The following is a 13,382-nucleotide window of genomic DNA, read 5'->3' as shown; positions in this document are numbered from 1 at the left end:
CTGTGTAGGCTCTCAGTTGTCCAGGTGGTTTCCATAGTAGAGAAGGTTGAATCTTTGACTGGACTGGGTTGCTTGATGCGAGGACGTTTCGCTTCAAATCGCAGAAGCTTCCTCAGCTAAAATTCTTGCTCTGGTAGTCTGACGTCTGTCTTGACTCTTGTAGAGAAGAATAAACAGAAGCCAACAAAAGCTGGAGTTTTTTTGGTGGTCTGACTTACCCACTAGAGGAGCCAAAATCCACTTGAGGTGCTTGGCCAAATTGTATGTGATGGAATCTGTGCTACATACAATAGGCCTGAGTGGCACGTCCTGTTTGTGGATTTTGGGCAGTCCATAGATGCATGGAGTGGCGTCCCCAGGGTACAGTCTGTAGTATGGCTGCCTGTCGATGAGTGAGACCAACATGTGGAGAACACAAGATTTTGTGAACAAGATCAAGGACCTGCAGCTGGAGGCAGATGAAACTATGGTGTCATTTGATGTGACATCGTTGTTCACCTGCATCCCCACCGCTGAGGCCATCTCAGCTGTGAGGCAGAGACTGCTGGAGGATGTGTCTCTACTTGAAAGGACCAAACTCACACCAGACCACATCTGCCAACTCTTGGAGATCTGTCTTAACACTACGTATTTCCTGTTTAGGGGGAATTACATCTCTCCCAGTCACTGGTTCAGGTATGTCTGACACATGGGTTAAAATCAAGCAACAGGAGGTTGAGGACTTTACAGAACACATCAACTTGGTGGATTCCAATATCAAGTTCACACGTGAGGATGCCAGAAACAACCATTTAGCCTTCTTGGACTGTAATGTTACGACTGGAGAGAACAGGCAGCTCCAGACAGGGGTTTACAGAAAACCCACTCACACTGACCAATATCTGCTCTTTGGCTCAAACCATCCCCTTGAACACAACCTCGGGGTGATCAGGACTCTTCAACACAGAGCCCTACAGGTGCCCACAACTGCAGAGGGAAGGGCTAAAGAACAACAACTTGTACGGAAAGCCCTCACACTATGTGGGTACCCACGATGGTCCCTGGACAAAGTGCAGAAGTCCCAGAAAACAAAGAGACCAGATAGACAGGAGATGGAGAGAAGAAGAAGAGGAGTGTCTCTCCCTTATTTAGCAGGAGTAGGGGAAAAACTACAGAGGATCTTCAGACAGCACAAAATCCCAGTTTACTTTAAACCGGTTAACACCTTGAGACAGAAATTAGTTCACCCTAAGGACAGGATCCCTAGTTACAAACAGAGCAATGTAGTGTATTCTATCAGATGTCAGGAAAACTGTAATGAACACTACATAGGTGAGACTAAGCAACCTTTACACAAAAGGCTATACCAGCACCGCAGAGAGGGCGCAAATGGACCTCAGTCTGCAGTTCATCTCCACCTGAAAGACATTAACCACATGTTTGAGGACTAGGAAGTTAAAATCTTAGCCAGAGAGAAGAAATGGTTTGAGAGAGGTGTCAAGGAAGCATTCTATGTGAAACAGTTGAAACCCAGCCTTAACCGGGGAGGTGGTCTGAGACACGCTTTGTCCCCTGTTTACAATGGGGTACTCAGGTCAAAGCAGTTTCAGTCTTTTGTTCATGGTAATGAGTCATTCACGTCATCAGGAGAGTCATCAAGGGAGTCATCAGGAGAGGCTTCCGTCCCATCATTAGGATGGACAGCTGCCCTGTCATTAGGAGGGTGCTAACTAGAGCACAATAGGTGCTCATTAGAGCTATTGTTTAGTCACTAGCCTATAGCAGTCAGCCTCTCGGTAGGAGGGGTCTGGTTAGGTTTAAAAAACTCCAGCTTTTGTTGGCTTCTGTTTATTCTTCTCTACAAGAGTCAAGACAGAAGTCAGACTACCAGAGCAAGAATTTTAGCTGAGGAAGCTTCTGCGATTTGAAGTGAAACGTCCTCGCGTCAAGCAACCCAGTACAGTCGAAGATTCAAGCTTCTCTACTATGGAAACCACCTGGACAACTGAGAGCCTACACAGAAATATATTGGATGATGTTGAAATTGAGGATGGCCCAGTGGTTGTTCCAGCAATAGCAAAGATTTCGTGGCTGCTACCTACAACGCGCGTGGAATGTCTCAAACCTAAACCTACTTCTAGGCATCTTATATATGCTACTCTGGAACCACCCCTAAACCCAAACAGTTCAACTGTCAACCCCACTGAGGTCCTTAGACTGGCTCTCATTAACATAAGATCACTGTCCTCAAAATCATTGTTGATCAATGATCTAATTATTGATCATCACTTAGATATGATTGGGCTATGTGAAACCTGGCTTAAACCTACAGCTGTCCTCCCCTTAAATGAGGTCTGCCCACCATCATATACATTTAGTCACGTCCCTCGTGATGCGAAGCAAGGTGGGGATGTTGCTCTTATTTATAAATCTAGGTTTAGCTTATTAGCTGTTGGGGGTTACAAATATAACTCGTTTGAGCATCTGATTCTCCGCTCTGCTCAGGATATTACACATTGCCAAGGTCAGAAGAATAAAAATCAGTCGTATTACTTTGTCACTATATATAGGCCTCCTGGCCCATATTCTGAATTCTTAGATGAATTTGGTGCATTCATCTCTAACTTGTCAACTAGTGCAGATAACATTCTGATCATTGGTGACTTTAACATTCATATAAATAAGCCTTCTGATCCCCTCTGCAAATCATTTATGGAAATTGTGGATGCATTAGGATTTCGGCAATGCATTCGGGATTCGATGCACATTAGTGGAAATACCCTGGATCTGGTTCTCGCACATGGTATTGCTGTCACGAATATTGACATCATGCTTCTTACATCAGTGGTGTCTGATCACTCACTTATTAAGTTTACAGTTTTGCTGCCGTGTTTAGTGGAACAACAACCTTATATATCATTACGGCGATGCATCAACTCCTTAACTAAGACTGAACTCAAAGCTAGACTGCCTGATGTCTTAGCTTCACATTTTGACAAATACCCAGTCAGTAGACAGACAAAACTACACTCAACATGATTGCACCACCTGTGTTAAAACCACGCTCCCCAAAATCACAGTCACCTTGGCTCAATGATTATCTGCGTGACCTCAAGCATAAAGCAAGAGGTCTAGAACGGAAATGGCGTCGTTCAAAATTAGAAGTATTCCACCTTGCGTGGCGTGATGCTATCTTAGACTATAAGCATGCATTATTGGCTACAAAGCGGACCTACTTGTCATGATTCACAGGTAGTCAGGGCTCAGCAGGTGGTAGGGAGCAAAATGCAGACACACAGGCAGGTGGTGGATTAAGAAAAAGGCTTTATCAATAAATCAGGCAGGGTCTGGTACACAGAATGGCAGTCAGCGTTGCAGAGGTACAGGCAGGTGATAAGCAGAGGCGTTGTCAGAAAACAGGCGGGGTTCAATAACACAGCAAACGACGTAACAAGGGTAAAGACAAAATCCTGATCCAGAATACAAGTGGGGTCGAGAAAAACGTGAGAGCAAAAAACTGTGACAAGAGGCCAGGACGAAGATAACAAAATCAACGAGCAAACAAAGGAAAAGAATACATGCAGGGCTTAAATACACTGAGTTAATTAGGTGGTGATATGGAGCAGGTGTGGTGTGCAGGCAGGAGGAGGGCGTGGCCTAACAGAGGGGAGAGGCTGTGAGACAAGAGAAGGCTGTGACAGGTGGACAAGGAGGTGACATACAAAACTGGGCGTGGCCAACAGAGCTGAGAAGGTGATGGGCAAGAGAGTGGAATGATCTGAGGACGTGACTGAGATCCAAAAGAAACTGGATGTGAAAATATGAGAACAGAGAAAGGAGTGCAGTGACGAGATGGACATGACAAATGATACTAAAATATCCAAGACGGCATAGAGACTAAACATGAACAGAATCAGGTTGGAGAACAAGAAAATCCAAAAGCTAAAACTAGAATAGAACTGACATGAATAATATAACTGAAAACAAATGTGGTAAACCTGACAAATAAACTTAGTGACACAAATAATCAAATGCAATCAGAAACTGTGGATCAAAACTAAATCAGAACTCAATAAGTGGCTGAAGTGTAATGAACAGAAAACAAGCTGTGACAAAAGCAGTAATGAACCAAAATCAAAGACAGTGGTTCAAAGACTAAACTAAACCAGAACGGAACTCAAGATGTGGCTATGGCGTGATGAACAGAAAATAAGCAGCTGTGACAAAAGTGAAATAATCAGACTGTCAAAAAAGCAGACAAAAGGAAAATCAATAAAAAGACTGACAACAAACATGATGGGTGAGGACCGAGCAGGGGTAAGACCTGACTCTACTACTCTGATTTGATCAACAAAAACAAGCATAACTCAAAGTTCTTGTTTGACACGGTGGCAACACTTATGCAAGGACAACCACCTGTAGTTCGCTTTCCTTTTACAGCACAAGATTTCCTGGATTACTTTGGGAAGAAAATAGAAGACATCAGGTTAAACATATCCCGGCATGCCTTAACCTAGCCACGACACCCTGCTATTGAGGTGGGCGCCACTACTGAGGTATTACCTAGATTTACAGAATTTGATAGTATCTCACTAGGCATGCTGACAAAACTCGTAACGTCAACAAAAAGCACAACCTGTTTATTTGATCCTATACCAACAAAACTGTTTAAGGACCTGTGGCCCACTCTTCGGCTAACTGTGCTGGAAATTATTATTATTATTATTATTATTATTATTATTATTATTATTATTATTATTATTATTATAATAATAATAATAATAATAATAATAATAATAATAATATATTTTATTTGTATAGCGCTTTTCTGGACACTCAAAGACGCTTTACAAACCAAAAGAAAAAGATAAAAACGCTAAGAAAAAAACACATTAAAAATCAGGGCTGTACATTAAAAGCTAACTTAAACAGGTGGGTTATGAGTTCTTTCTTGAAGGAGGGGAGGTCGGGGCAAGCACGGAGTGGTTGGGGCAGAGAGTTCCAGAGGGTAGGGGCGGCGATGGAGAAAGCTCTGTCTCCCCAAGTTCGGAGCCTGGTCCTACAGGGAAAGGACAAAAGATTTGTGTCGGAGGAGCGGAGAGAGCGTGATGGAGTGTGGCAGTAGAGGAGGTCAGTGAGATATGTGGGGGCCAGGTTATGGAGGGCTTTGAAAGTGACCAGGAGGATTTTGAAGTGAATGCATTGAGTGATGGGGAGCCAGTGGAGGTTTTGTAGGATGGGGGTGATGTGTTCTCGAGTGCGGGTGTGGGTGAGGAGACGGGCAGCAGAGTTTTGTATATACTGTAGTTTGTTGAGTATTTTGGAAGGTGAACCATAGAGGATGCTATTGCAATAGTTGATTCTGGATGTGATAAAAGCATGTATGAGGGTTTCAGCAGCGGAGAAAGTGAGGGATGAACGGAGACGTGGGATATTTTTCAAATGGAAGAATGCAGTCCGAGTTATTTGTTTAATGTGTGGGTCAAATGAGAGGGTGGGGTCAAGAAGGATTCCAAGATTGCGGACAAGGGGGGATGGAGTGAGTGTAGTGTTGTCAAAACAGAGTGAAAAATGGGTTGATTTTGTGATGTTTTTAGGGCCGATGATGATGTCTGTTTTGTCAGTGTTTAATTTCTATTAGTTTAAGTTCTATTAATCTTTCTTTAACTTCTGGATCTGTTCCTAAATGTTTCAAATCTGCAGTGATTAAACCATTACTTAGTGTATTGAAAAACTGTCGGCCGATATCAAATCTATCATTTTTCTCTAAAATTCTGGAAAAAGTGGTTTCACAGCAGCTCGTAGACTATCTTACTGAGATAATCTCTTTGAGCCACTGCAGTCTGCTTTTGGAAAATATCATTCAACAGAGACGGCTCTCACTAAAGTGGTGAATGATCTTCTGCTTACAATGAAATTCGGACACCACTACGGTTCTGTTACTGTTACATCTCAGTGCTGCATTTGATACAGTGGATCATCATATTCTACTTGATAGGCTGGAAAATCATTTTGGGATTACCGGTGCCCTTGCATGGCTGAGTGCCCTTGCATGGCTGACGTCATACTTGACCAGTCGTTCTTACTGTGTTTTGTACAGTAACACTACCTCTAACCTTTGTGACATGAAATTTGGGATTCCACAGGGGTCTGTCTTAGGCCCCCTGCTTTTCTCCCTTTATATAGCTCCCCTTGGGCACATATTACGGCATTTTGGGATTACCTTTCACTGCTATGCATATGATACTCAGTTATACATGCCGATAACTGCTGGTAATCTTGTTCACATAAAATCCTTAGAAGATTGCCTTGCAGCAGTGAGAAGTTGGATGTCTAGAAACTTCCTACTTTTAAACTTTGATAAGACTGAAATGATGGTTCTTGGTCCAGTGAGACATCGGCATCAATTTGACAAGTTAACGCTCAGCCTAGGCTCGTGTGTCATACATCACACTGACAAATTGAGGAACCTTGGGGTAATTTGTGATCCTTCATTGTCCTTTGGCCTCCACATTAGAAATATTACTAGGACTGCTTTCTTCCACCTGCGAAATATAGCGAAGATTCGTCCCATCCTGTCTATGGCTGATGCTGAGACCCTGATCCATGCATTAATCTCTTCTAGATTGGACTACTGCAATGTTCTATTTTCTGATTTACCGCAGTCTAGCATTAGGGGTCTCCAATTGGTTCAAAATGCTGTAGCCAGACTTTTGACACGAAGCAGAACGTACAACCACATTACACCCATTTTGGCATCCCTTCACTGGCTTCCTGTCCCAGTGAGATCAGATTTTAAGGTTCTGCTACTAACCTATAAAATTATTCATGGACTGGCACCTCCCTACCTAGCTGACCTAATTAAACCTTACGTACCAGCCCGGGCTTTACGTTCTCAGGGTGCAGGACTACTTTGTGTCCCTAAGGTGAATAAGAAGTCTGCAGGTCACAGAGCTTTCTCTTATCGTGCCCCTGTTCTGTGGAATGATCTCCCTGCGTCAATAAAACAGTCAGATTCTGTGGAGACTTTCAAGTCAAGACTTAAGATGCACTTATTTTTCCTTTCATATGGCTAGCATACTGATACAGTTTTGTTTTACACTTTTTACTCTTTGAATTCATTTATTAGTAATTGGAGCGGGCCGCAGCCTCAACTATACCTAAAATCTGTTGTTTAATGCTGGCAAATTATACAGTATTTTTTGTCTTTCTGATGCCTGATTCTGTTTTTTCTCTCTGTTTAAGGTGCAGCTCCATCCAGAGATGGGAGTTGTATTTGTGTTGGCGACCCTCCTGTCCTGTGCACCAATAGCATTTCTTGTATATTCGTCTGTGAATTGTTCTGTGAATTGTTCTGTAATTTATGTTTGTAGCATGGCCCAAGCAGAGGGTCACCCCTTTAAGTCTGGTCTGCTTGAGGTTTCTTCCTCAGAGGGAGTTTTTCCTTACCACTGTTGCTCTGGGGGTTGGTAAGGTTAGACCTTACCTGTGTGAAGCGCTTTGAGGCAACTCTGTTGTGACTTGGCACTATATGAAAATAAATTTAAATTAAATTGAAGGTTTTTACAAAGTTTTGCAAAGCTGAAGAAACAGAAACCAGTAAATCAAAACAGCATCTGCTGCATTAGCTTCAGGCATGGCATCTCGTGGTCAGTCCAGCATCCCATTGTCCACAGATGCCACTCCCGTGTATTGCTCTCCGCACCTCAGACAGAGTGAAAAAGAGCAAGCACACAAGCGACAGCGGTAAGGAAAAACTCTCTCTGATAATTTTGAAGAAGAAACCTCAAGCAGGCCAGACTCAAAGGGGTGACCAGTCATACCAATAAAAAACATTTTTAACAATACAGAGGAACATCAAATTTTTGAGAATTATTAAGGACATCCAGGACAGCACCAGTTGGTTGGGGAGAGGAAGGGAAGGGGATTGGGTCTTTAGATCCAGTCATCCAGAATAGTCCGTTTTGCAACTGCTGTAGTCGATCTTCATTTGCACTCATGGGTGTAGCTGCACAGGCATCAAGATCACAGGCATGGATTGTCCATGCCATCAGTGGGACCTCTACATGAAGACCGCAGTATGCAGCACCCACCTCACGTCTTCCACCTCACAGTTCGTCCCCCCATAACCCCCAGACCCCCCTTCACCCCACATTTTGAAAATGAATTTGTGCCCCCATTATGAATAGCACCTCATTTTCATACCCCGTCACGAACCCATAGATGAATGTACTTTTTGTAATGTCACCATGAACTGCTGTGAGAGTAGGTTGTGTGACACGTGGAAGTGAACGCACACAGCATATTTTCTTGGTAAGATGTGCCACAGACAAAGACGGTTGTTTGCTGTCTTCACCGTTGCAGCTGCACTGAGTGTCGCCACAATGAAGAGGACACTGTGGTCACACGGATGTAGTGAGAAAGTTTGACGTCATGATCCCCGAGCTAGCCTGATTCTAGCTAGATTTGCATTCACACCTCAGTGAATTCCGCTCAAATCCTTCCGGATAGGAAACAGACACACACAGTCATCATCAACCGCCTATCCAAGATCAGGTTGCAGAGAGCTGGAGCCTATCCCAGCAGTCATAGGGTGTGAGGCAGAGTCCACCCTGGACAGGACACCAGTCTGTCACAGGGCCACATATAGACAGACAAACACATGTATACCCACACACACACCTACGGACAATTTAAAGTTTCCAGTCCTCCTAACTTGCATACAAAGACATGTAGGTTAGGTGGATTGAATAGCAAACAGTCCAGATTAAATCTGATTTGTGCCATTCAGATTCAGGAACAACCTATCCGGCTTGAGCCAAATTGCCAACCCCAGTCAAAGAAATTTGTTGGAGACATTTCTGCTGACAAGGTTGCTGAGATAAGAGCTTTTTGCATCGTTTTGATGATGAGAACAATCTGGCATTCAAAATATGTAGGCAGGATCACAGCAAATCCACAAACTCCAAAACATCCAATCTCGTCTTTTTTGTGTGCTCAGCATAAGTCCACTCATATTACTGCCAAAGTCTTGAAAGTCACAGGAAACATTCTTGGGACACAGACCTTGGACAAGTTCGGAGATGGCTAACCTTCACCTATCGTACGAGGTATTTTTAAGAGGTTAAAAAGTCACATTCTGTTTCAATCTGTTTGCTTTTTTTTTTTTTTTTTTTTTGAGTGGCGGGGGGTAACAACTAATCAGAGCAGAGATGCGCCGTGACGTCAGTGGCACATCTGTCTAAAATCGCTTCATTTATCTGTTTGTATAACATGTGTTTCATATATTATGTAAAAGCTAGTGAGAATAAATAAACACTTCTAAAATGGAAAAGCTATTTTTGGAACCTAATAACACCTCTGAAGTGATTTATAAGACATTTCACTGACATTAGCGTGATGATGTCACAGGCTGGTTTAGCTAGCTGCAAAACTGTTTTGTTTGTGTATCAATATAACCTCTTTGTAATTTATTATGTAAAAGTTAGCGAGAAAAATTGCACAACTTCCACTCTTGTCAAAATCTCATATATACACACACGCAAGGCCTCATGCAGATGCCATTAAAATGTAAATATTGTCTTTGATTGATTGATTGATTGATTGATTGATAGAGGGGCTTTATTGAACATGTACACATTGTACATAAAAACAATAGGATCTTAATAATTAATTAAACAACTGTAAATTATAAAGAACACAATCCTCATATGGCAAAGGGTATTTTAGCATTGCATTATTTTTTTAAGATTATTTTTAATTTAGAATGTGAGCAATTTGAGGTGTCTTATCTGGACTCGTAAAAATTTTAGCAAATTATTTCTCTGCCAGGTTCGACAGTTTCACCATAGTTGATGAAAATCAGCTGAATTGTCTTTTTTCCTGGTAATCGATGATAATAAACCACAACTAACAAGCACACCAGTAAACATGCTTGTGAGAGTATAACCTCCTTTGTGAGGCAAACATATTGGGTAAAACAAAAAATGAGAACTCTGTAATTTCATTTTTGTTTTCTTCAACACAGGCATTTATTCCTGCAAAGAGAGCTCCCAACGTTGATTAAATATCAGTGTGCTGATATTTAATCAGCACTGAGTTGTTTTCTTAAATTCTCTAATGAAGCATGAAAATGCTCCAAGATGAGTCTGAGAGACACACTCATGGAAGAGAGAGATTTGGCTCATTGCTTGAGGTGACTTGAGAGAACCCATTATCGTAAAACAATGAATGCTGGTCATTTTAATTGCCTTAATTCCTTGCGGAATTAAATTTACTTTCAGGCAATCAGCAATACCTTGCAAAATGTTTGATTGTTACCACAAATATATGGCGCAGATTATCTCAAATTCAGCGGAATGACCACCACTGCTTATCACTTGAGGTGAAATATGTGGTGTCCGGCGGCTGCTTCCATCTCGGTGACAGCAGACTTCATCAAACAGCACTGCTGAACATTGTTATAGGATTTCAGTGCAGAGGAAAATTGATTGTTTGCTTCACAATCACAGACCAACCAAAACAAAATTGCACCCAAGGTCATACTTCAGTAGCTGTACAGCCAGCCATTCATTCCACCTATAAATCACAGAGCACACAGTTTGCTGTGAGCAGTTCTTTTCACCTGTTAACCTGTTCCAAATTTAAAGAGATTTCAAAGAGGGGAAAATGTTCTTTTGGTTAAAATTTTCAGATTTTCATATATGAATTCTTATTTTGTATAATATATTCTGCTGTAGACTGCACCAAACAACTTGTAAAGTAAATGGAACTACTATGAAAGGCTGTTTGCAACAACAATTTCGTTGTAACTGCGGAAATTGTCGTTCTCTTATAAATCCCCCATTACCACCGACCTTTTTTCTTTTGGCATGAACCCAAGTCTTCTGCCACACAAAAGACAGCAGGTTGTTGGCACAGAAACCATCATGGAAAGGACCCAAGAAGAATGAATGGCACCACTGGAGCTATGCTGTCCCAGACTAATCATTGGAATTGTCTTTCAGTTTGTTTTTCCTCTTATCTGCAAACTGCTGCACCAGTTACTCATTGTTGTGTTCATGCATAATTCGAGCTGCTTTCACAGCAAACACCTGATAAAACAAGACAGTAATGACACAAAGGACGTTATTTACAGTCCAAGATGCACAAAAATCTACTGTAGAGTACAAGGAACTGCTGAAAAACCCAAATGTTCCTTGAGTACCTCAAGGGTCGCAAACATCTCTCTGGTCCACACAAAATGGTCCATAAGAAAGTAAACATCCATCTGGTACTGTGGGCAAAAGTCAGAGAAGAATGGCCTGACTGGTTTGAGCTGATAGCTTGGCACCAGTAACTCAAACCCCGCTGTCCACATGCCTCCAGTTCAGTTGCAGTTGGGTTCCCGATAAAAAAAATTACCAAACTGCAAACTGACAGGATAATTGCAAACGCTGCTGCAACCCATCTGCACTCATACATGGCCATCCTGGAGTGCGCCGGTGAAATTTTCCATCCTATGAATAGGTGTCACCAGTGGCAAGGTCACTGCCAGCTTCAGCTTCGCCCCTTTTTGAGGCTTTGGATGCTGTTTGCTTCCCGATTTATATCTGGAACCCAACTGAACACTAACAGGAACATGTGGACACTGACGTTTACAACTTTGAAGCACACTGGCTGCAAAAGCCAGAAAATCATCGAGTTTTACTTCCTGTCAGCTAAGAACAAGAAACTGAGGCTCCAATGAGCACTGGCTCACCAACGTCAGAGAATGGAAGGATGGAAAAATATTTTTTTGGTTGAATGAGACTTGATTTCTTTTGTGACATTCAGCTGGTAGGTCTGAATTTGGTGTAAACAACATAAAAACATGAATCCATACTCTCTTTCATCAAGTATTCAGGCTACGGTCAGGGACTCTGATTCTACATTCCACTCCGTTCATTCCAGTCCTCTTCTCAAACATTCTCGATGGCTTGAGTATTGAATGCACCTATATGAATTCTGTTTGTTCCTACCAGTTACTCTGCTCAATGTCAGCTGGTGATCATTGCAGCCATTTGCTCTTTGCTTGAGAATCTCTGCCAGTGAACGTTATTTCTGGTGAACTAATCTTGCTTGTTTGGATTTTTGTGTCTGGTTTGTCCATGTCTACTTTGTCTGATCAGTTTATGATTTGTGTTGTCGTTCCAAATTATTTGCCTTGTTTGGGCTTTGAGTCTTTGGATTGTCCCTGTGTTCTAACTTTAATTCTGCACTTGGCTCTTATGAAAGCTTTTTCCCATCAGTAATTCTGAATTATTCTTGATTTTTTTTTTTTTCATTTACTTGTCTTCTTGTTCTCTTTATATGATGTCTTTGTCATGTCTTTGTCAGAGCTTGGAGACACCAGACCACGTCACCTGACTACAGTCACTACTTCATTACTTATAGTATTTAGGCAGCTAATCATTGACCAGCCAGCAGACTCCTCCTGTATGATGTTGCAGGTGAAGAGCAAGGCCACACTGGATTGCATAAACAAGACAAACTCCAAGCTGTCAGCTTTTGTTTTGTTTCATGTTTGTATCATTTTGCGTGGTGGAAAACCTTTCGCTTTCTGGCTGTGGTTATGAATCACAGGAAGCAGACGGAGGATCTGTTAAAGAGACCTTTGGCCAGGATTGTCAGGTCAGATATCAAAGAGTCACGCCTGCCTTAATATCAGAATGTGTTCTGATCACATCCTACACTCAGCTCCATAAGTATTTGGACAGTGGAATTCAAATGAAACAATCGTGATGTGCTTTAATTCAAGGGGTTCATACACAGTCACTCCATCTTCCCAAGCCATAAGTAATTGGACAACCAAAAAGAAAGTTTTCTTCATACAAATCATCACTCTTACACAAATTGAGGATGGATACTTGGACATTTTTGAGTCACTGACTATATCTTGGACTTAATTTCCATCAGTTAAAGAAACACACACACAGGTGCTGGTTATATAATTAGAATATCATGAAAAAGTTTATTTATTTCAGTAATTCCATTCAAAAAGTGAAACTCATATTATATTCATTCATTACACACAGACTGTTTTATTTCAAATGTTTATTTCTTTTCATTTTGATTATTACAACTGACAACTAATGAAAATTCCAAATTCAGTATCTCAGAAAATTTGTATATTACTTAAGACCAATACAAAAAAAAAAGGATTTTTAGAAATGTTGGCCAACTGGAAGTATGAACATGAAACGTATGAGCATGTACAGCACTCAATACGTAGTTGGGGCTCCTTTTGCCTGAATTTCTGCACCAATGTGGCGTGGCATGTAGTCGATCAGTCTGTGGCACTGCTCAGGTGGTATGAGAGCCCAGGTTGCTCTGATTGTGGCCTTCGTGTTGTGAAAGTGTAGGAACACGGACCCACAACAGGG

The 13,382-nt window shown here is 41.7% G+C and overlaps 1 long non-coding RNA gene across 1 annotated transcript; it reads left to right on the top strand.

The window, feature by feature from the left end:
- The first annotated feature begins 9,687 nt into the window (after positions 1–9,687).
- On the top strand, positions 9,688–9,900 carry LOC117509754. Its single transcript, XR_004560501.1, has 2 exons — positions 9,688–9,778; positions 9,811–9,900. It is a non-coding gene; the product is annotated as an uncharacterized LOC117509754 (long non-coding RNA).
- Positions 9,901–13,382: the final 3,482 nt, after the last annotated feature.

This window comes from Thalassophryne amazonica, chromosome 5 (genome assembly GCF_902500255.1).
Source record: "Thalassophryne amazonica chromosome 5, fThaAma1.1, whole genome shotgun sequence".
Classification (NCBI taxonomy): domain Eukaryota; kingdom Metazoa; phylum Chordata; class Actinopteri; order Batrachoidiformes; family Batrachoididae; genus Thalassophryne; species Thalassophryne amazonica.
Note: the sequence above shows the minus strand (reverse complement) of the source record. Positions and strands in the feature narration are given on the sequence as shown.